We start from the raw sequence: 21,741 nt of genomic DNA on the forward strand, positions 1-21,741 counted from the left end.
TTTGCGCCCCAGGACTCTTATTACCTATCTAAAAGACTTTATTAATTGTAATGTGGTTAATGTCGCGTAGTTATTAATCTATGTTAATTGATTCAATATTGGGGGGGGGGGGGGGGGCCTTTCTTTTTGTTAGAGGGATCACGTGCGTCATCATTTGCACTTTTGTATTGGTAAAAAAAAGTCATATTTTAGTTGTGACTTCTTTTTGATTATTCATGCGCCTTGTACACTGTCATGTTAGTGTATTTGTTCGCGCGTTAGCGTCTGATAAAATAAATTTTACGAATTTAAACAATTTGTGGGCTTTGAATTATTTTTCATATATCACTACTAATCGTGCAGCCTTAAATTTTGATTACTCTGCTATTTACTTTTGCCCACTCGTGGCGTCCCCAGTCTAGTCCAGAATTGTTGCACACTTATAGATGATTAACTCTGATGGTTTCCCGGCAGTAGCCTTGACGCACACTGAACGACTACTCCAGAACCAGTGGCCGAAACATATGCAACCCAGTTTAAAGAATGAGAAAGCGTTCAATGAGTGGCCAGCACACTGTAGCTGCTCGAGTGAGTGCTACACAAGGAGTCTGGCCTGGAATTAAAACAATGTGTTAAGGCCCCCGCCTACCCAGACACACATAATGGTGTGCAGAGCTATAGAAAAAAAACACGCGATTTGAAAACTGCTCAACAGATCTGAATTAAGTCTGTTTACGAAGGAGAATTTAAGAATAGTTCTGTTTTCGTTATTCGTTTTTTAACTGTATGTTTAAAAGAGTGAAAATGGCTGAAACGCGTGATTTCAGAACAATTTGTAAGCATGAAACACACGGTACAGATTCTTGAAAGCACTGAAGGAACTTGCATTGCACTTTACCTTCATTTCTCCGCCATACAATATCATGATCACCACTCAACTCTCGTAGTTGGAGTATGCACGTCGATAAGATTGCGCGCCAGTTCAGGAACGAGCTCCTAGAGGCGATACCGCGATAGAAGCACCAGCGAGCGTTGCATTTATCATCTAGTCTCATAACATATACCTACACCCCTGACTAGCCTCCACTGTAGGCGTTGGCCTTAAACAATGAAGTGAACACTGAACTAGTGTCGTGTTGCGGACTGGAATCTAACCCGCGACCCTCGCTAAAGGAACGTGAACGGGGGGGGGGGGGGGGGGGGGGGGGAGTATGTCCAGCGTCAGTCAGGGCACTAGAGCTCATGTGGAGAGGGTTGGTGCTTATATCCCAATCCCCGACACTACTCAATGAACCTAAGTCCTACAAAGAGGTTCTGACCCTCACTAAAATCATTAAGGTCGTCCGTAGCCTTGCGAAGTTAACATCTCTAAATGAGTTAAATGGATATCTCGTTTGCCTCGGTTTGATGGTACTACGTCAAGATAAGCTCCAATGTCCTACAAGTTACATTACCAGTTCGATTGTAGGGATATATATCTAGGTACGTAAAATGAGTCCACTCATTACTATAATTAATTGTGTCCACGCCATTAGCGAGTCCCGAATGTCGCAGCGCCAGTTTTCTCGGGACAACCCGTGCTGTAGTTCCCGATTTCCAGCTCTCAGGTCGTAAGTTAGATTCCTAGTTCGGGTATGAGTGTTCATGAGATTCTACATCTGAGAATTATCGTACCCAAATAAAACTCAATAAATTTACTTCAACTCTATAATTTCTGAAAATCATGAAATAACCTTTAAGAATAGATTACGTTAAAACTTTTTGTTACTCAATTTGAGTACGTCTTTGATAAGCTTTTATATGGAAAGAATTACGAATACTACTGTAACTGTCTGTAAGACAGTTTTATGAGAAAAAATAAAAAGCTATAAGTATATGATGCAAAACACTACTTTATAAAGTGTCGGGAATGATTCAGCAGGTTTATGCGTGTCAGTCGTCACCGCCTAGACCAGCGGCTACAGAGTGACAAGCAGAGTAGCGACTTCGGAACGCGTCGACGGCGACTTGTCTGCAGCTACTAAAGAACGCCGACTTTTTAAAAAAAAATCGCCTCTCGATTATACTACGACGGCACTTTAGGGAGCTACAGCCAAACGGTTAAATAACACTACTTCTAGCTGCCAACACGCTCTCAGGGCCTTTGCGAGAGCTGTTTATGGCTGTCCGCCCCGGGCCGCCCGACTGTCTACAGCAGAGTGGCGAGCGTCGCAGTAGGGTAATTAGTTCGGAAAGTTTCATGTTGTGAACACTTCTAAATAAATCACCAGTGTTTTATTAGTAGATTGTAGCTCTGCGAAACTGCGTTCCGAGAGACAGAAAGATGACGACCCCATTTATTGTCACCTCTCAACGAGTGCGCTCACCGTGTGTTATTTTTATACGAATTAATACGACAAGCACGAATGTAATTTGTTTCTTCTCCATTAAAGACTTCCTTCTAAATTATAACTTCACTTGATTAACAGGTCAAGACGCTAAATCGCTGTAAAAATCAGCGCAGAAAATAGTTTTCAATAGAAAATGGATAAAAGCGACAATTTTAGAATATTTATAAATATATTTTAATAAACAACATTAAACCAGCGATATAGAATTCACTGATATTATTCTCTTCGTTAACAAAGATGTGTTAACACATACTTTTATTTTAGAATGTTAACTGAAACATTTTTGTACTAAAATATTTAATATGAATGTGATATATATATATTTTTTGCAAGAACTCGTTCCGGTAAGTAAATCATTTTCATGATAAGTTAACGTTAAGTTAAAGTATGTGTATGTATCAGTGTACGATGAATGATTTTACTGTATTGCATTACAAAACGTGACCGACGAAAATGTAATACACTATATAACACAATTTTTTAAAGGTATTTTGCTTACTTTATAAATGTAAACAACAGTCTTGAAATCAAGCAAAGCATATTCGAGCAAGGAGGTGAAAATAATCACGAGATATTGTCTTGTAATCCGGGAAGGAAATTACCTACTCAACCTAAAAACCAGAAAACGAAGACAGGAACTTTTGGCCTGTCACTCTGGTCTTAAAATTTCAATTCACGACCGTACAAGCAAACGTCAAGACAGGTAAACACGGATCCTTGGTTTTTCTGATCTAACGACAGCGAAAATTCTTACATAACAAAATATTCTTGATCCAACAGTCGACAATGCTAACGTACGCTCGCAAAACGTTTTCCAGTGTTGTGCAGCGTTGAACATAAAAAAAAAAATGCAGGTGTGATGGTTTTCACGGCGCACGGATTTGCACCAAGGCTTAAGGAGACGGCACATAAATCGATCATTGTGCGGACTTCGAACTAGGATATCATCTCGATGTTCATTAATTTAACAAATGCAAGGGTGTTTTATTCTTGTTTCAATAATTGCATTTACTATATTTATTAATGCCACCGTGTAACCTACGGTAATCTAGTATTACAATTTAAAACGCCGCACACAACCACGTCCCAGCCGGGATACATACCAGTAACTCCTCAGAACAGGAGATGAAACTTCAGAAGAGTTTAGACGAAAGAAGTTCCGAAGAAATATGTCACGCGTTGGAAAAAGGTTCCACATGTCGGTCTCGACTAATACACGGATACCTTTATAAAAACAAGTATTTCTCGACAACGCGTTTTTAAATTAAATTAGAAACTTGAGTTTGCACTTAAATTGCTTGGCTTCTGGGTTCTAGCTGCATCGAAAGCCACGATATCGCTGACGAACTGCAAGGTCGACCCAAACGTGGGCGATATCTTCGCCTTCGACGCGGCTAGAACACGAAAGCCAAGCAATGGCCGCGGAAGCCTGCGATCCTTATGAGTTAGAAACAATTTAAATTTTTTTCATGATACTAGAAATTGATAACATCCCTGATATAACTTTTAGATGTTACTGCCAGAGGAATTACGATTAGATGACGACATGTCGGTCTCGATACGTTGACCTCGGCTCTGCAGACGTGCTTGGCGCTATCGACCCATCGACACCCGCGAACAAGTCGACCGGTCGCCAGCACGAGCCCCGGGGCCGCTACGTGCCGCGGGAACGGCCGCGACGCACGACAAAGGTCAAGTGCAGGGCCGGCGACCTCGTGCGCCGTGAGGCAGCGCCTCCCCCCCCCCCCCCTCTCCCGCACCTACATCACCCGGCCCAGAAGAGATGTGGCCGCCGACCCGCGCGATGAACGTCAGGAAGCAGCCTTTCTCAAACTCGGAGAATCTTAGTTTGTATGCGTCGTCAGCGTCGTTGAGCCATAAGGCTGAATGTGTAAGTAAAACTTTTAAGTAACACAGATCTTATCACTTTTACTTCTTCACTCGCCGCTAGGTAGGGGATCACAAGCCAACTTTGTTGTACAATCGCCTGGGAGTTGAGGATCAGAAGTTAGGAACCCCTTACGACATGTTGGGTTGAACTTCAAAGGAGCTAGACTTTATTAAAATATTGGAATGTAAATAATGGCATCACAACTGCAGAGATAAGGTTTCAGAGACAGAAATCTTTATACAAGTATTGACATTTTGTTGACCCCCTTCGCCAACACACAAAGAAAAAAGTCTAAAAAATCGTCGAGATATGAACACAACTGCGAAACTGCGCGCTGCCCTGGCATGCAGTGGTCGCACATAGCATCGCTGCGTGCGCAAGAAGCGCGAGAAGCGACCAGTGACCTACTTGGCGCTGGGAGGCGAAGCAAAGACAGGTCCTTGAAGCACCGCCGGAGCTCTCGCGAGCGGGAAACGTGGCGGACGTTTCCCCGGGGTGCAAGTCCGCCCCTTTGCTCATTCATCTCACCGTTTCGCCCCTCGTCCGCCTGTAATGAAGTCGATGTCGACGAGACCAAGTGATATTAGTGCATTCATGATTGGTGAGAAGAACTCTGTCCTCCCCCCCCCCCCCCTCCTAGGGCCAGGAATAGCACGCCAATTTTTCTTTCTGACAAACGGGGTAGAAGTAACAAAAGTTTCTTGTAACAGAACAATATAGATAACAAATCAATATTGTCCAAACTATTCTTAGAAGCAAAGTGATAAGATCCATATCACTTAGTGTGCTACGTGCACTTTCAGCCTTATAGCAAAGCGATGCTAACGCCCAAAAACTACGATTCTCTAAGAATTACTAAAACCAATTTCTTAATTTGAGAGGGCCGATATCTGACGTTTATTCTCCTGGAATTAAAAAAAGTGGACGTAACACCGTGTATAAAATGCTTATTTATGACAAATTTATGTATGTTTTGAAAGTGTCTGTTATAAATAAGCCATGCAAGTATAATGAACGCCAAATGTATAAATGTGAAGGCACCAGTTGGTTTTATATTATATATGCTATGTGCATTTGCGCTCGGCTGGCCGGGTCCGAATTACAGGTAACCTTTTCACCGTAGAAAAATGTTAAGCTATCCAATAGTAATTCACTACATTATAATAATTTATACTGCTGTTTTAATGTAAGAGCTGTCTTATCAGATTTATCACAGCTTAAATTATTATTTCTACCGATGATGGTACACTGTATAAAAATCTTAAAATACACAAATGTTTAGTCATTTTACTGGTTTGTCTATTATTTTAAAAACTAATAAAGTTGGTATAATTTTAAACTAATATTTCTAGAAAACCAAACTGTGCTACACGCTTCGGTAGAATACACTTTTCTTAGTTATTTTCATATTTTATTACAATAACTAACATGTTAAATTACACATGTGCATGTTTAGATTAAATTACACTTACATAAAGTGTTAAATTAATCATTGTCCTGTTTTTTTTAGTACACTATACTTGTAGGTACACACCTACATCATTGTGAAAGTACAAAATATTTGTTAGGGTGAATTTACAACAACCAAGGAACTGCGAAATAAAATTATTTTGCATTTTATACTAATAAAACCCTACTTTATTACTTTAGGTTTGAAAAGTGATATTCCCATTACTTATAAATGTATTAATGAGCACTATGGTCAAGTAGTTAAGAGTACTAACTAGGAACTAAAAGGTCGTGAGTTAGAAACTCCTCTAATTCAGCAATATTGTTAGAAGTATTTACTTTAGCACTTAAAGGTGATAAAAATTAAAAATAGGTCGAAAGTACACATTGTTAATTAACAGCAATAAGATACAAAAAAAAATTGGAAGTTTTAGTAGGCCTACAAATTAACATGTTTATTGTCAATGTAAATTTACTCAACGATGAAGTAAAAATACACCAATCTATAGCAGTTTTACACTTCTGATAGTATTTTTATTTGAACACAAGGATTAAAATACATAAACACATGGAGGTTTAAATAACACTATCGTCAGTGTGCTGCCACATACATTTAGTGTAAAATTACACTTTTATTTACAGTGTATTTAGTTGTAAAACCTGCCTGATGTCAAAGAACCAATAAAACTCGCACGGCCTTACACGAAAATGTACGGCACGAGCAAGTGCTATCGTAAGACCGCGTGTCGCAGGTGAAAATCACGAAAAGTTTTCCGAGCGAGATGCCAATCTCGCACGGTTTCTGCCTGCATCTCGATCCAACCAGCACGAGAGCCAGCCAAACACGCACGACCGACTCGGTCATCGCCGAACCTTGCCGCGACGTTTGCGCTTGCGCTGGTCGGACACGGCCGAGCCACTTGCCTGCGCCACGTGCGAACTGGGGTCGAGTATGGATCGCAGGCACTCGTGGCCAGGATCGCCGACCACTTCTTGGCTTCTGGGTCCAGGCCGCATGTCCGCGGAAATGGGCGGTGTGCCCAGAGATGATGCGGCGTGCCTTGTTGCAGCAGTCTTTAAAAGGCGATTAACTGAAGTTGGCTGCACTAAGGCATGCCGAAACGTCGAGAAAGCAATTTAAACGGAAGCAAAGAAGTACTCGATATGAGATATTAAAAAAAAAGTGTTGGTAGTACTGGCATTTTCCTTTCACGGATGTCGTGTCGATACTGCGAACCGATTGAAAGACCGCAGGTGCATTTTCGTCATCGCTGCAGATGTGCTCGTTAGATATCCTGAACCACGACAGCGAGCTTCCCAAAAATGATTCCTTGGATTCGTTTCGCCGGGGCGCTCGCACAGCGAGCAGAGTCGCCAGGGGAGCACTGGCCCGACTGCGTGAGGGTCGCCTCCAGTGACGCGTGTCTACAGCGAGATCACTGTGCAAGTCAAGCAGATCGCGGGACGAATCCGCCATCGTCCACAGTAACCAACGATCCCGCAAAATTTGCCTGCAGCGAACAATGATAAGGGGAACAATCAGAAAGCAAGTCCAATGTTTTCAGCGTCGCGCTGACTTGCTCGGTAGGTGCGTATCCAATGCACCTGAGCTGAATTCCTAATATTCCCCCCTTCCATCAAACGACCACGACCCAATGGGCCCGCCTGGTCAGAAGTTTGTGTTAGCGAGACGGTATAAGTGCTACGTTCGCTACGTTCGCTGGTGCTTTTAGCACGGTATCGCCTCCACGCGCAATGCTCTGAACTGGCACGCAGTTTTCTCGTCGTGCATATGGCAGAGAAATTTATAAAGGCGTAATGTAATGCAAGTCCCATAGTGCTTGTCAAGAATCAGCACCGGGTGTTTCATGCCTACATTTTTTTCCTGAAAAAACAAATTTTCACTATTTTACTATTTTCTAAAAAAAACAGTTTAAAAACAAAATCAAATCTGAAAACACGCCCTCAGTGCCTAATTAAAATCTTTCCGTAAATAGACGCCACTCAAGATAGATCGCGCGGTTTTTTTCTGAAGCTCCGCACACCGTATGTGCGCCCGGGTAGGCTGGAACATTAAACATGAGGAGAACTAAGGCAAACCGATCCTGGCCGCCTCTGGTCTCGAACCAAGAGAGGTAAGAGAGGGTTGAACACCTCGGCGGAAGTGTCCTAGAGACGACCTTGTGGCAGCGGGCGCCGCAAATAGCCGGGCGCGCGCCGCCCCAACCGCCGCCGCCGCCGCCGGTCTGTTTATTCCTAGCGCCGCGCCGCCCACCGTCTGGCCCGCCGGCCCAGGTGACAGCGAGGGTCAGGGGTCAGTCGCTGACCTCTGCCCCTCGCCCTCCTTCCTAGACAACCAATACAAGCCCCCTGGTGATTTGGGGAACGGGAGCAGCAATAGGCCCTGTCAAAGGGCAACATCCTCAAGCATCGCAAGAAGCTGACTGCCTGGCCGGACGCAAGAGCTCTAAAAGCGCGTGGGCATTAAGGGCGAGACAGGCTTGCGTATCAACGCCTTACAGCCTCTACTCGCCAGGCGATGAAATGGCGTGTAACGCGCCTCTATGGGATTTAAAAGCTGTGACCCAGAAATGTTATGATGGAATATTAAATATAAATGCTCCTTTCGGTTCCCTATACCGTCAACAATACTGTGTGTATAATTTTTCATACCTAAAAATACCATGAGCACACCCAATTTAGCCTATTTTCGATGTACAAAAAGTACACGTTATAGACGAAAACATGAAACTTGTATAGACCATTGCAATGGCACTTAAATGCTATACGTAAGAGACACTTTCAATCAATCTTGAGAGGTTTGTGAAAGGTGCGGTTACAACCGGAGCTCAACACAACGTTTGACGATATAGCCAGTCTGCTACCTTAAAATTTAGCAACATGAATCCCCTGGGTGCAGTCCTTACGCATTTTCAAAACCAATACGAAGTCTGAGATACCCTATTCCTGTTCTCAGAAAAGCGCACAAAATAAAGTCACCGAGGCTGTATGAATACATATTTTTCAAAAACGTGTATTGGAAACATTTAAAAAAATGCGTTTGTTGAAAGTCTGTATGTCACCTTTGAGTCATCCACTCCAATTAATTCTTTAAATCATTTGCCTTTTGGTACGGTGGATTGAGAAACACCCGAATTTCATACATCGTTTTACAATCACTCTTTCTCCTACGCAACATAGAAAATGTGAGGGGTAGGGGATATGGAATAGCCCACCCCAGCAACAATTTGAAAAATAAACTCTCTGAAACTTTATAGTTAACCAGAAATTTAAAGTCCTACAATTGTTTGGTTATTAATTTATTTCTTCAAAGTATAACAAATGAATAATAAGAACAATAATGATTTTAGAATTATTAAAATTCGAATAAAATACGTTTGAAGGCTATTATATAATATAAAGTGGTCTACAATTGAATTACAAATATAACATCAGATATGCGTGATTTAATATCCGAGATTGTATGTGAATATGTATGATTTATAAGAAAACGTATTAGAATTTGTTTGACTGTTTATGTCTTGGTTAGATGTTATTTAAATGTTTAATGTCATAACATATTTTAAAGCCGTTAAAACTATAGCATTATATAGATTTTAAAAATCTACTTTTAATATATTATACGTTTCGTAAGTCATGTTTATCTTATATGCAAAATTTTTGTTGGTATTTTTATATGATAGTGATTTGTTAATTTAATGTTTGTTTTTAATGTATTTGTAAATATATTTCGTTTTTCTTGGCTATAGTTATTATTAAGCTCATATTATATGTACCTACTTAGTAAAATGTGCAAGTGTAACTTCATCTCTTAAAATAAGACAAAATAAACATTTGACATGCCAGGTGCTAGGGTCAGACCGTCGGGAAGGGGGGGGGGGATGCCGTCCCAGAGTACTAAACAATCAAAAAAATTGTACTGAAATTTATTTAAGTACAAATGTTTTTTTAAGTTACAAAAATATTTTTGTAACCCTGTCTTCTGTGCAAGTACTACTAGTATAAGTAATAGTATTGCAAGAACATTTTTTTATATTAATATAGAACTTATTTTAAGTTCTCATACCATGGTCAATGGACTCTGGAAGTTGCGAACACGCCGAAAGTGGCACTTCATGTTGATCATCATCTAGGCAATTGTATTGTAAATTGCTGTGAATGTTACGGGACAAACTCAGCTGTAACTGTAAGTTAAGGGGGCCGTCTAGTCGGTGAGTTTACGTGTTAGTGAGGCGGAATGATAAGGCGCGACGGTCGCTGGTATTTCTAACGCGGTATCGCCTCTAGGCGCAAGGCTCTGAACTATGCGCAGTCTTCTCGTCGTCCATAGGACGATTGAGCAATGACGGTAGCATTATATGGTTGAGAAATTAAAATAAATATGAAATGCAAGTCGTTTAGGTGCTTTTAAGAATATATACATGTTTTACGCCTAAAAAATACTCTAAAACACGCATTTTAGCCATTTTAACTCTTCTAAAAATACAGTTAAAAAATTAATCAAAAGTACATTACGGCCTCCAGCGAATTCTTAAATGATTTTCATAAACAGACCCCACTCGGATATCTTGAGTAGTTTAGAAATACCGTTTTTCCTAAAGCTCTGCGCACCGTATGTGTGTCCGGGTAGACGGCGCCGTAACTCCGTGGAATTAGTAGGCGTAATTAACAAGTGATGTAGTATTTCCCTGATCATGTAATTACAATTTCCTTAATGTGTATGTACAGAAAAAAAAGCCAAGTGTTGTGGCATATGTTTCCATGGCAAACATATTTTTTTTTGTATTAACACCAGGGAGATAAAATACTTGAGAATAACAAGTAGCCATCTCTTGGGAGTGACCCTCTTTTTACATGCTTTATATTAGCTTCACCTGTATGTTTGTCTGTCCGTCTGTAACTCTTTCGACTAAGAGTGAGTGTCTCATCACTGTAAAATGTCCCACCTATTTCATTACGTTCGTTAGCCGAGCGGTCTAAGGTGCGCAACTTCTGTGATGTCAGCTTTCGGATTCAGCGAGCGTGGGTTCTACTCCCGGCCACGCCGAAAAAAAAATGATTTTTTTTTTCCGGTAAATTCTAAGATTATATCTATACATTAACTGTAAATGATTCGGAGAGACTTTACAATTTCTTTGTGACGTTGCAACTCCAAATAGTTATCTCAGATGGTAATAGGTAGTGTCGGTAACTCATTTCCCTATGATAATTATACATAAATATAGTTTAAAAAATTAAAAAAAACATGCTTTTAAAGAATATCAAACTAAAAAGTTAAAAATAAATATAGTTTAAAAAACTAAAGAAACATGCTTTTAAAGATTAAACTAAAAAGTTAAAAATAATTTTAAAATTTAATTTATGACAATAGTATATAAGCAATACTAGTATAAACGAGAAAAAAGCATGGGGCGCTTAATATACAAAAAATATGGCACAAAGCGCCTCAAGCTTTTTTCTCATTTATACTAGTATTGCTTATATACTATTGTCATAAATTAAATTTTAAAATTATTTTTAACTTTTTAGTTTGATAATCTTTAAAAGCATGTTTCTTTAGTTTTTTAAACTATATTTTTGACATTACAAAGCACCTAATGTGAAGATGTAAGCTTAATCTTGTGTCATTACTAGCAATCTTCTGCAACATTACAAATCATTGCATGCAGACCTTACAATTTAGGGGCGGGCTAACCAGTTAATTTCGAATAACATGATCCAGTTATCGACTGATAACAGGTCGCTGAAACCATACAACAAACTTTTGTATTTCCCTCATAATAATGCCGTAAAATTTAAAGCAGGTTTCTTGTACTTAAAAAAAATCTTTGTAACTGGTTTTCAAAATTTTTTTCACTATGTAAAAAGTACTGTGTCAAGGCTAGGATGAAATGATTTCAGTAAAATTTAAGCTCTACTTAAGGAACTTATTCGTTAAGTAACAGTCTACTCCAACAGCGGCATTTCTCGGATAGCCACGTAACAAAAAAAATCTTTGTAACTGGTTTTCAAATTTTTTTCACTGTGTAAAAACGTACTGTGTCAAGGCTAGGATGAAATGATTTCAGTAAAATCTAAGCTCTACTCAAGGAACTTATTCGTTAAGTAACAGTCTACTCCAACAGCGGAATTTCTCGGATAGCCACGTAACTTACGTAAGCGCAAATAAACGCGTGAGCCAGCACGACACGCGCTGCGATAACGCGGAGCCCACACGCCGGCTGATAAGTAAACCAAACAAGCCTCGCAGGCGGGGACGAGTTACAATCGCAGAGCGCCGAAGCAGGTTAGGGTTATGCTACAAGCTGCGCAAATTTAGCCGCGCCGTGTTGATTTTTTCCCCTGTTTTCGTCATCATTTATTTAAGGGCTATTGATAAAATTTTAACTCTATGCCTCCCTTGCATTTGTTGTGCTGTCGCGAATATTTTGAACAGATATTCACTCAGTGTTATATCACGGGTGTAAAAAGGCGTGCAAGTCTTCGTAATTATCATCACTTGCGCGATGTGTATCTATGGCCCTGTCCCTGTATCCATGTACGTTTTACCTGGGCCCACCGTAACTAGTTATAGTCAATAAAGTTACGATAGGGGAGTTATTCATCACATAAATCGCTGCCACGGCTGGAAAATCCCCAATTAAAGCACACGATGCATGGCTGAAACCCAGCATGATTACGGCTTAGGCCTCGGACGCACTTAAGAGGCCACTCCAGTGTTTCAGGGGCACTACGCAACCCGCGTTAACCTCATAAGATTCAATGCTATTTTCATTTTTCTTATAACTTATTAACTAATATAGATTTCGAAATGATGCTTGATATGTAAGACAACGATGCTCTTATTAAAGCCCCTTTATTCAAAAACGTGCATAAATTATGGTTCAAACCTAGACAACACACTTATGCATATTAGTAAAGATTAGAATAAAACCATAATTTATGAACGTTTTTGAAGAAAGGGGCTTTGATAAGAGCATCGTTGTTTTACATATCAAGCAAGCATCATTTCGAAATCTATATTAGTTAGTTATAAGCAAAATGAAAATAGCATTGAATCTTATGAGGTTAACGCGGGTTGCGTAGAGCCCCTGAAATACTGGAGTGGCCTCTTAAGAGTCTTCCCAAACCCGGAATCTGTTAGTAAATTATCATCGCTTGCGCGACCTTTTTACACCAATGATATTACACTAAGTGAATGTTATCTTTAAGATATTTGTGCAATGGGAGTGCATGACTTGATGTAAGTTTTTGGACATACGCCATTGCTAAGAACTTTTTCTGTTGAAGAAAAACTAATAAATAAAATAAATAAATAAAAATACCCAAAAAAGACAAAAAACACACAAAATTAAGCAAACAATTGCTGTTGTCAACAATTATATGAACACCACAAAATATTCCGATACAGGAATATGGTCAACAAACAAAGAAAAACAAAGCAAAATGTACTAAGAGAACGAAAAAAAAAAAACCTACGAGTGACAAGACAAAAATATTGAACCCAAAATAATGCCTGAGAACGGGAGCAGATAGCAGTTCCCGAAACGTCGCTTGTTTCTGTTTTGGTAAAACTATTCTGTTTGTTTGTCTTTTCGTTTTGTCGTGTTTTTGTCTCGTTTCAACTGTTGTGCTGAATTATTTTGGGTTCAATATTTTTGTGTTGTCATCATTTGTAGGTTTTTTTTTTTTTTTCGTTCTCTTAGTACATTTTTCTTTTTCTTTTTTCTTCTTTGTTTGTTGACCATATTCCTGTATCGGAATATTTTGTGGTGTTCATATCATTGTTAACAGAAATTGTTTGCTTAATTTTGTGTGTTTGTCTTTTTTGGGTATTTTTATTTATTTATTTTATTTATTAGTTTTTCTTCAACAGAAAAAGTTCTTAGTAATGGCGTATGTCCAAAAACTTACATCAAGTCACTAAGCGAATATCTATACAAATGCAAGGAAGTAATGGGAGGACGGAGGAGGCGCAGCCCCAGAGCGCATGCGCGCAGTGGAGAGGCGAGAAGCCTCACCGGCCGCGACCGCAGGCAACCCGAACCTGCGAGGGGCGCGGCGACCCCGCAGGAATGACTCGCTCGAGGGAGCCCGCCCCCCGCGCAGCAAGAGGACCCTGCACCCGTGATGGCGAGCAACCAGCCCAGCGTTTGCCTCCAGATGTCCCGCGAATACCACGGCAATGACCGGACCCCGACATGAGGGCCTTACGCCACAGTGCAGAACAACTTCAGGAAGTGCCGCAGCGGACCGAGCCAGGGCAGCGAGCCACAAAAGCTGCAAGACACCGCCGACGAGGTTTGAAACAGGAGCGAGGGCAAGACAGGGTCTTCCATCCCTGATCTCAGCTCCGCCGGCGGGTGTTTACGACGGCACGGGTGGGACATGAACTCAACGAGGTTCTATAGTTCTTTATAAGTGGTAGGTCCGCTCTCCCCTTCTAATCATGTCAATCAAGTAAAGTTAATTGTTTAATGTAACGTAACATGACCGATGTAAAACCAGTAATTCTTGTTCATCATATAAAATGACTAAAACGTACATGTCTTTCTTTAATTAACCTTTATAACATGTCATAAGGTACAAGCAAAATAACAAACCTTGATTCAATATTAAAGAAAACATAAGAAAATGTAGCTACTCAGAAAAGCACCGCCTTGCTCCGCGCACAGCCCAGATCATTTGTCGGGAGAGCAAGGGGATAAAGCTAGGAAGATGTTAAGGGAAACGTTAACTCTGACACTACCTAGTCTATAACTTCATGAAGCCATATTATAAAGCGAAATATTCGCCTACTCAATTTTTCATATCGAGGCAGGAACTCTGAATGTTAAAACATGTTAACAGCGATAAAAACAAAATAAATACGTCGAATTTAATTTTTCTGAAGTAAAACTTCTTTACAGCCGGTAGGGTATCGAGACGATGGCGCCATTTGAGAGTAACGGAACGTGCAACGCGAATTTATGCATCGTATTTTATCAATCAAATTATTTGCCGAAAAACACCGATGGCATGTTTACATTATAGCACACACTCATACTGTCTTGCACGCTTCATTACCTTGCATACTTCTACACTCGCCTGTAAGATTTTACAGACCTACTTGTACACGTTTTTCAAATATCTATGTACCATAGGGATTCCTCAGAGCTCGTAAGTGTGAAGTTTCACGTACCAACTACTCTAATAGGCAAACACGAGCTGCTAGGGTGGCGAACACCCTTAAGGAGGGGCGGGTGACTCACGGGCTGAGGGGGCGCGAGGGACGCCGGCACGCGGGCGTCGCGACGACTTGAGCACCTGCCAGCAGCCGCCGCGCCACAGCCTGCCCCGGAGGCCGGCGCACAGGCGTCCTACCAGCGCTGTTCTCGTCAAGGACCGCAGCGTACAGGCTCTGCACTATTATGTGAATCATAATGAAGTCAACGTCAAACACAAAAGACTTAAGTGATAAACTTGCGCATAACCTGGTGCAACGTTATCATATGTAAAAACTTTCAGTCGGAAGTTATTAACACATATTATATAAATGCAATTGCCTAGGCCGGCGCATGATGATACCGACGTAAGGTGAATGTCTTTGCGGTCATGTGCGGGTAGATTAAAGCAGGGCTTCCAAAAATACACTATTAAAAATCCAGCCAAATTATAGCCACTAATGGCTTTTACTTCCTCATTTTTCGTATAAAAATTATTTATAGTCAAATATATTTAAACGGTTGTTTTTGTAACCGTCCATGATGTCTTCGTACAGTGCACTCACACAGTTAGAATTGCATTTTTCATATGCTAAGTCCTACAACGCTACTATCCCCTCCCAAGAAATTTTAACATTAACTATTACTTTGAAAATATTATTTATGTTTAGTAAAAAAATTCCAAGAATGGTGTATCAATTTTATGAAGCAATTCCTAATACTAGCGAAAATACCTGGAAATAAAGCTGGAAAAAAGGAAAACCAGCTCTCCTTAAAAGTGACAATTGCGTGACAATGTTCAGGGTACAGTTCGTGCAGTCCGGGAGCCACCGGGTAGCTCGACGAACCCTCGCCGGGCGGCGCGACGGCGTCTCTCTTCGCAGGCACCTTGTAGCCGGCTCCAGACGCCTCGGACAATGAAGAGTGCCAAGCCCCGCCCCGCGACCAGAGATAGCACCCGCCAGACAGAAAAGGTCGGAACTGGGTCAATGCTCCCCTAACCCCTCCCCGAGTGCGCCAACTGCACTTGTAGGCGCCGATGCCGTTTTGTTTATTCATAGCTCGCCGCGGCCACATGTTGCCCAGCGCCGCGCGACACCGGCGCTGGTGTCCGGGTGAAGGCCACGGCGTCTCGTCTGTGCGTTCCCGTTCCTCTCAACCGTTTAGCGAGGCGGGATGGGGCTTCTACCTCGCAAGGCTCTCAACGGACACAAGTTTCTCGTCGTGCACAGGGCACCTATGATATTTGAATGACGGAGAAATTAAGATAATGGTGTAATGCAAGTCCCTTGGGTGCTTCCAAGTATTTGCACCGGGTGTTTCATGGGTAAAAACTGTTCTGTAAAATTGTAACATTTTTACAGTTTTAAAGACATACGGAAACTGAATTACTTATTCGCTCTCAGCGTATTCTTGATTTTTGTAATGAGAAACAACTCGGATATCTTGCAGTTTTTAATTTTTTTTTCTTTTCACACGGTGTGTTCTGATAGCTGGGGCCTTTAAGATGGAGCATTGAGCGATTGCGTAATATTTGAAGAAATTTATATATCCACTCACAAAGTCGGGATGTATGTATGTTAGTGAGGCGGGATGATAAGTGCGACGCTCGCTGGTATTTCTAGCGCGGGATCGCCTTAAGTGCAATGCTCTGAACTGGCGCGCAGTCTTCTCGTCGTCCATAGGACAACTGTGAAATATTAGCGGCGATGGTTAACATTATATGACGGGAGAGATGAAGTTAAAGACGTATTGCAAGGCCCGTAAGTGCTTTCAAGACTCTGCACCAGTTGTTTTAAGCCTAAAAATTACGCTAAAAAAAACGCCTTTGGTCATTTTAACTCTTCTAAAAATACAGTTTAAAAACAATTAGAAATCGTAAGTACTTTTCGGCCCTCATAGAGAATTATTAAATGCTTTTCGTAAACTGACCCCGCTTGGATATCTCGAGTAGTTTTGAAATCGCGTTTATTTCTTTCCGAAGCTCTGCGCACCGCGTGCGTGCCCGGGCAGACGGCACTTAATGCAATGGTTAACACTGGACTCTCATTCCTGGTTAGAGCATGGGCGTCGCAAGGATATATTTTTTTGGGGCCCTCCCCCGGGAAAATTTGGGGTTTGAAGGTGCAAACAAGTGGTTTTTAGGCATTTTTCTTTCCTAAATATTCTAATTATAGTTGGTTGCAATATATAGTTTATTTTTGATGAAAAAAAATTTTTTTTCAGATAACAAATTTGTAAAAACACAGTGCTCACATTACCACGATTGGACTAAATGCACCATGCGCAACATATGGGTTAGGTATATCACAGAAATCATATTTTTAATATAACTACGAAACTAAATATATTATTGGAGGGGACGACATTGAAGACATTATTGGGGGGGGGGGGGGGTGGGAAATGTCCCCCCCGTCCCCCCCGGTTGCGACGCCCATGGTTAGAGCCTTGCGATGATATGGGAGGCACCGGCCACTGGAGCGACGCGGAGCACGCCGGGTTCGAGCCCGCGACGGGGCAGGCGGCCGCCCGCCCACGAGCGCCATCCTGTCCACGTGTCGGGCCCACGTGCTGCCGCGCCAAGGCCGCGCGCGGTGCCCGGCGGCGGGCGCCTTGTAGGGGCAAGGCGCCGATTAGCGCCCCGCCTCCCGCGCCGCCCCCAGGGGTGAGTGCGCCCCGTGGGCGGCCCGCAGGAAGCTATCAAACCTCTCCTCACTCACGTCACAGCCTGGCAGCCGGCACTCGCTGGAGCGGGCCTAACGATAACACCGCCGAGGGGAGAGGGGTAACCGACACAAAAACTCCCTTTGCGGCCAAACTAAGAGACTTACGGGACTGCCCCAAAGAACCTATACCAGTAAAAACTTACATTTTTCGAATGGAAAAGATGTAAGGCCAAGTTTTTTTTTTTTGACTAAATAAGCGATTTTTAGAAATGTCACAAAAGCAGAACATATTTCCATACTGCACCAAAAGGCACCAATCAGCAAAACCGCGGAATTTTCGTACTGGGCACAACAATTCAAGGGACAAGTGCTTTTTTGGCAGAATTTTCGTCGCCAAGCTCGTTACAACTGTGAACCTCCATTGTCAACTTCATTTGTTTTTTAGTTTTATCGTTCAAGTGGAATATGAAAGTGTAAAGTTTCACTTGAAACGCGCGTGGCGGCCGTCGACCAGGTCGACGGGACTCACGATACGAGCGAAGTGGCGCTGCGTCCACATTCTGAACCCGTATGAGGCTCACTTATGGCCTTAAAAATACCAATACTTAACTAAATAAGCCTACACATACACGTTTACTACATAATTACTGTCCGATGACAGGTCGAAATGGTCAGGATTGTATTTCAAGAATTCAGTTGCAAATCATAGGCTACTGAATATGAATTTGACCGACAAACTTCGGCTGCAGGTTCATCACAGAAGGAAAAAAAAAATAGTTGAAACATGTTTAAGACTTGTGGTTTGAAGTGTTTCCCAAGGCTGGTTGGTAAACGTGTCTGAAGTTGGAACGGGACAGCCGTTTCATTGCAAATAACGAATCTGAGCGTCTGGATAATGCAACTACAAAATTCCTTACACTCATTACATTTTTGTGACGTTATGCATGCCTCTAGTACGACCAAGGAACCCTGAAATGATTTTATTTTTATTCTACAACATCGTCCTTTCCGGGTATTGTCATTCTCTCCTTACTTATTATTAACAATTGGCAAATGCAATTTTTAAAATTAGGTCCTGGGAGTTAGAATTCTGAGCACCCTCGAACTGCAGAACTAGCCTACTATGAGGACAAGATGTTGCGGAAAAGAATTTGAGTAAATAACGGAGTTTGAATTTTCCTTATAAGGTTCGGTCTCTCGCACAACAAAATTTGTTTTGTCACAAATAATAATTTTTAACGAATATTTATTAAGTGAAATATCATGGTGTAACAAAGCATGAGAAGTAGTCTATAGTGCTAGAAATAGCTCTTATAGCAGGAGCGAAAATCTGCGCGCATTTCCGTTTCACAGTTGCTTTTTGCAAGCGCAAGAAGTCTTCCGTGGCCCTGCCACTTCCTCCCCTACGTGAAGGATCTACGCCATGGCTCTTAGAGCGAAGTAATGCCGAGCCGCAGATGTTTGTGGACTCGACGGCGCCGATAGCCGACGACGGTCCTACACCGCGGCGGGGCCTTATTGGGCGGCGCGCGGCGATAAGCCCCGCCGCGCCGCCCACGCGGCCACGCGGCCAGAGGGCGGGACGGCCGACACGTGGCGAGGATGATGGACACGCGGCCGGCGCCTTAACGGGAGCCGCGCACGACCCTCGACCCTCCCCCCACCAACCCCCAACACCAACACAGCCAGGGCACGGCGGAGCTCGCATGCCGCAAGGCTGCCCGCAGAGGTGGCCATTTCGACGCCGATGACCCACTATCTGCAACCAAGGCTAACCTGGGGTACTTCAGTGGTGGGGTGAATTGGAGATCAAATTCTAATTTTATTTTCATGCATTGATATTTGCTCAAATTAAGTTTTTAAAAATAAACACACACATTTAACATAAAAATATATCAACAAAGAATTTCTAATATTTCCTGTAGAACTATATGTTTCTTCAATAGGTTTCTTTAGCGCGAAATACTATGTTGCTTTAAAATTATTTTTCAGTGCAAGTTTTTAAATTAAGTTACTGTTAATTTTTAAACACCAATTTACCCCATATTTTTTAACGAATAGAAATAGGTTTTGGATTATACATAGTAATATGTACTTCACATAGGTTAAATTTTAATTTTATTTGTTGTGTGTTCAAAATAAAGATTCATATATAGAGTGGACTTTCATATCTTAAAAAAAATTACAATAGGAAAATTTCAACGGAATGAGCAATATTAACTTAAAATTAAATGGTCCACTTCTTTCCCTGCATGAAAGAATAACACTTAAGTTTAATTTAAGTCAGATATGGTACAATATACTAATACAAAATACAAAATATTTGTATAATACTAGCAGAACCCAGCATACGTTGTCCTACCAGTGTTTATTTATTTATCTATATATATATCAAATGAATGGTTTCTATGTAATCTATAGAGTCTATAAAGCGTTTGAATTGGTATTCAATTTTAAACTGAATCAACAAATACTAATCACAGTCACAATCACTATTTGTTATTGGGGAATAAGGACAGAAAAAAATTACACTATACCAATTTTCATTGCGATTGTTTGAACGGAATAAAAGTTGATGGCGCTGCAGCGCCATCTAGCGGTGAGTTACAAAAAATGGATTGCATAACAACATTCTCTATGAAATAACACTTCGATGTGCCAACTTCGATGGCGTTCGGTCAACGGTGTGAGTATCAACGTCATACATACATACCAACATACGGTTTTATATACATAGAATAATCGAAAACTGTTCTCCCAAGACAGGCATAACTTACAGTGAAATTAATTTGTATTCATAAGATTATATGTTGACTTATCACAAAACAGAACATTGTTTCAATTCGAAATACTCCAGTTAATTTCCTAGAATTTTTCGTACAAAACAGGAGCGGGAAAATGCGTCTACCAGCAGTTATCGACCGATATACCTCGAGAGAGCCAACTTCATGTAAATTACAGCATCAACAAAATTTCGAAGTTTATTTAAGCATGCTTCAAAATTGTGTAACCCGGAAACAAATGTGTCTCTCTAGACAGGTGTTCGATTCCAAGCGCTACACCAGGAGAATAATTTCTAATTATACTGACGTGCGTTCATACACTTCCGCATACCTTTTGCTAATTAAACTTACCGTCTACAAGAGCAGAGTTTCTCACCAGCGAAATGACCCAATAAGGCATGTGGATGTCGAATTGGGCATGGCTGGTATAAATTTATAAACTGCCAGGATAAGACATGCTGTGACTTAGTTGATGTCACTTTTTTTTACCTCGACATCGCCATATTGTCACGCCCAAAACATTGCCAAAATGGTGTTTGACCACGTCTGATGGTTAGCAAGTATGAATTCATGTCACTTTCATAAAACACAGTCCACAAGGCAAGCACTAAACTTCAGCCAATGTTTTGGGCGTTTAACCAACGTGGCACAGGCCATTAGCTGATAAAACTAAGGCACATCAGTTTTCCATGCTACCACCACAGAGAAAGGTGGGAGATACAGAAGTGCAACTCTTACAACCGGAATAAGAAACCATGTTTTAGGCGACATGTGACGCTGTTTGGTGGGCCTAAAGCTCCTAGCAAAAAAAAAATATCGGAAGTGAGCTTAAGATCCAAAGAATTATGTTAATTTAACTACTTGACGACTAACTGCTTGGTAACCAAGACTGTGCGAAAAAACTCTTAATAATAATAATTTGTGATAAAAAAAAAGAGTATGTTCTATATAAAATAGTAAGAGATGCAATATTACTGGTATTAAACACCACCAAATATGTGGCATCCAAAATAAAATGAATTAGTTCTCACTGATTTGTTTGCCTGAAAATAACTGATGCATTACTTCTCACAATATAGCTATGTTAACAATATAATACGAAAGCTACTATCTGGCGGGTGTGCCCGGAACTACTTCAGGTCTCAGTCTGGCCCCACGGTGGCCACCCCGCCACCCAGTGGCGAGTGCAGGGCCGCGCAGGCCGGTGCAGCGTCGCGAACACTCCGGGCCGCGGGCAGATAGGTGCGCGCGCACCTGCCCAGTCGCGTCCCGGCGAACGTGTGTCGGAAGTTCTGGAAATAAACCGCGCCGGGAATGTCTGTCTGCCGCGAGCGCGCGCGTGTGTTGGGGCGGCGTCTT

General features: G+C 41.5%; 1 protein-coding gene across 1 annotated transcript in view; it reads right to left on the reverse strand.

The window, feature by feature from the left end:
• Positions 1–21,741, reverse strand: part of LOC134527985 (uncharacterized) — a 151,739-nt gene that overhangs the window by 69,664 nt on the left and 60,334 nt on the right. The window lies entirely within an intron of this gene.

The sequence above is a fragment of the Bacillus rossius genome, chromosome 1 (genome assembly GCF_032445375.1).
Source record: "Bacillus rossius redtenbacheri isolate Brsri chromosome 1, Brsri_v3, whole genome shotgun sequence".
In the NCBI taxonomy this organism is placed as follows: Eukaryota; Metazoa; Arthropoda; class Insecta; order Phasmatodea; family Bacillidae; genus Bacillus; species Bacillus rossius.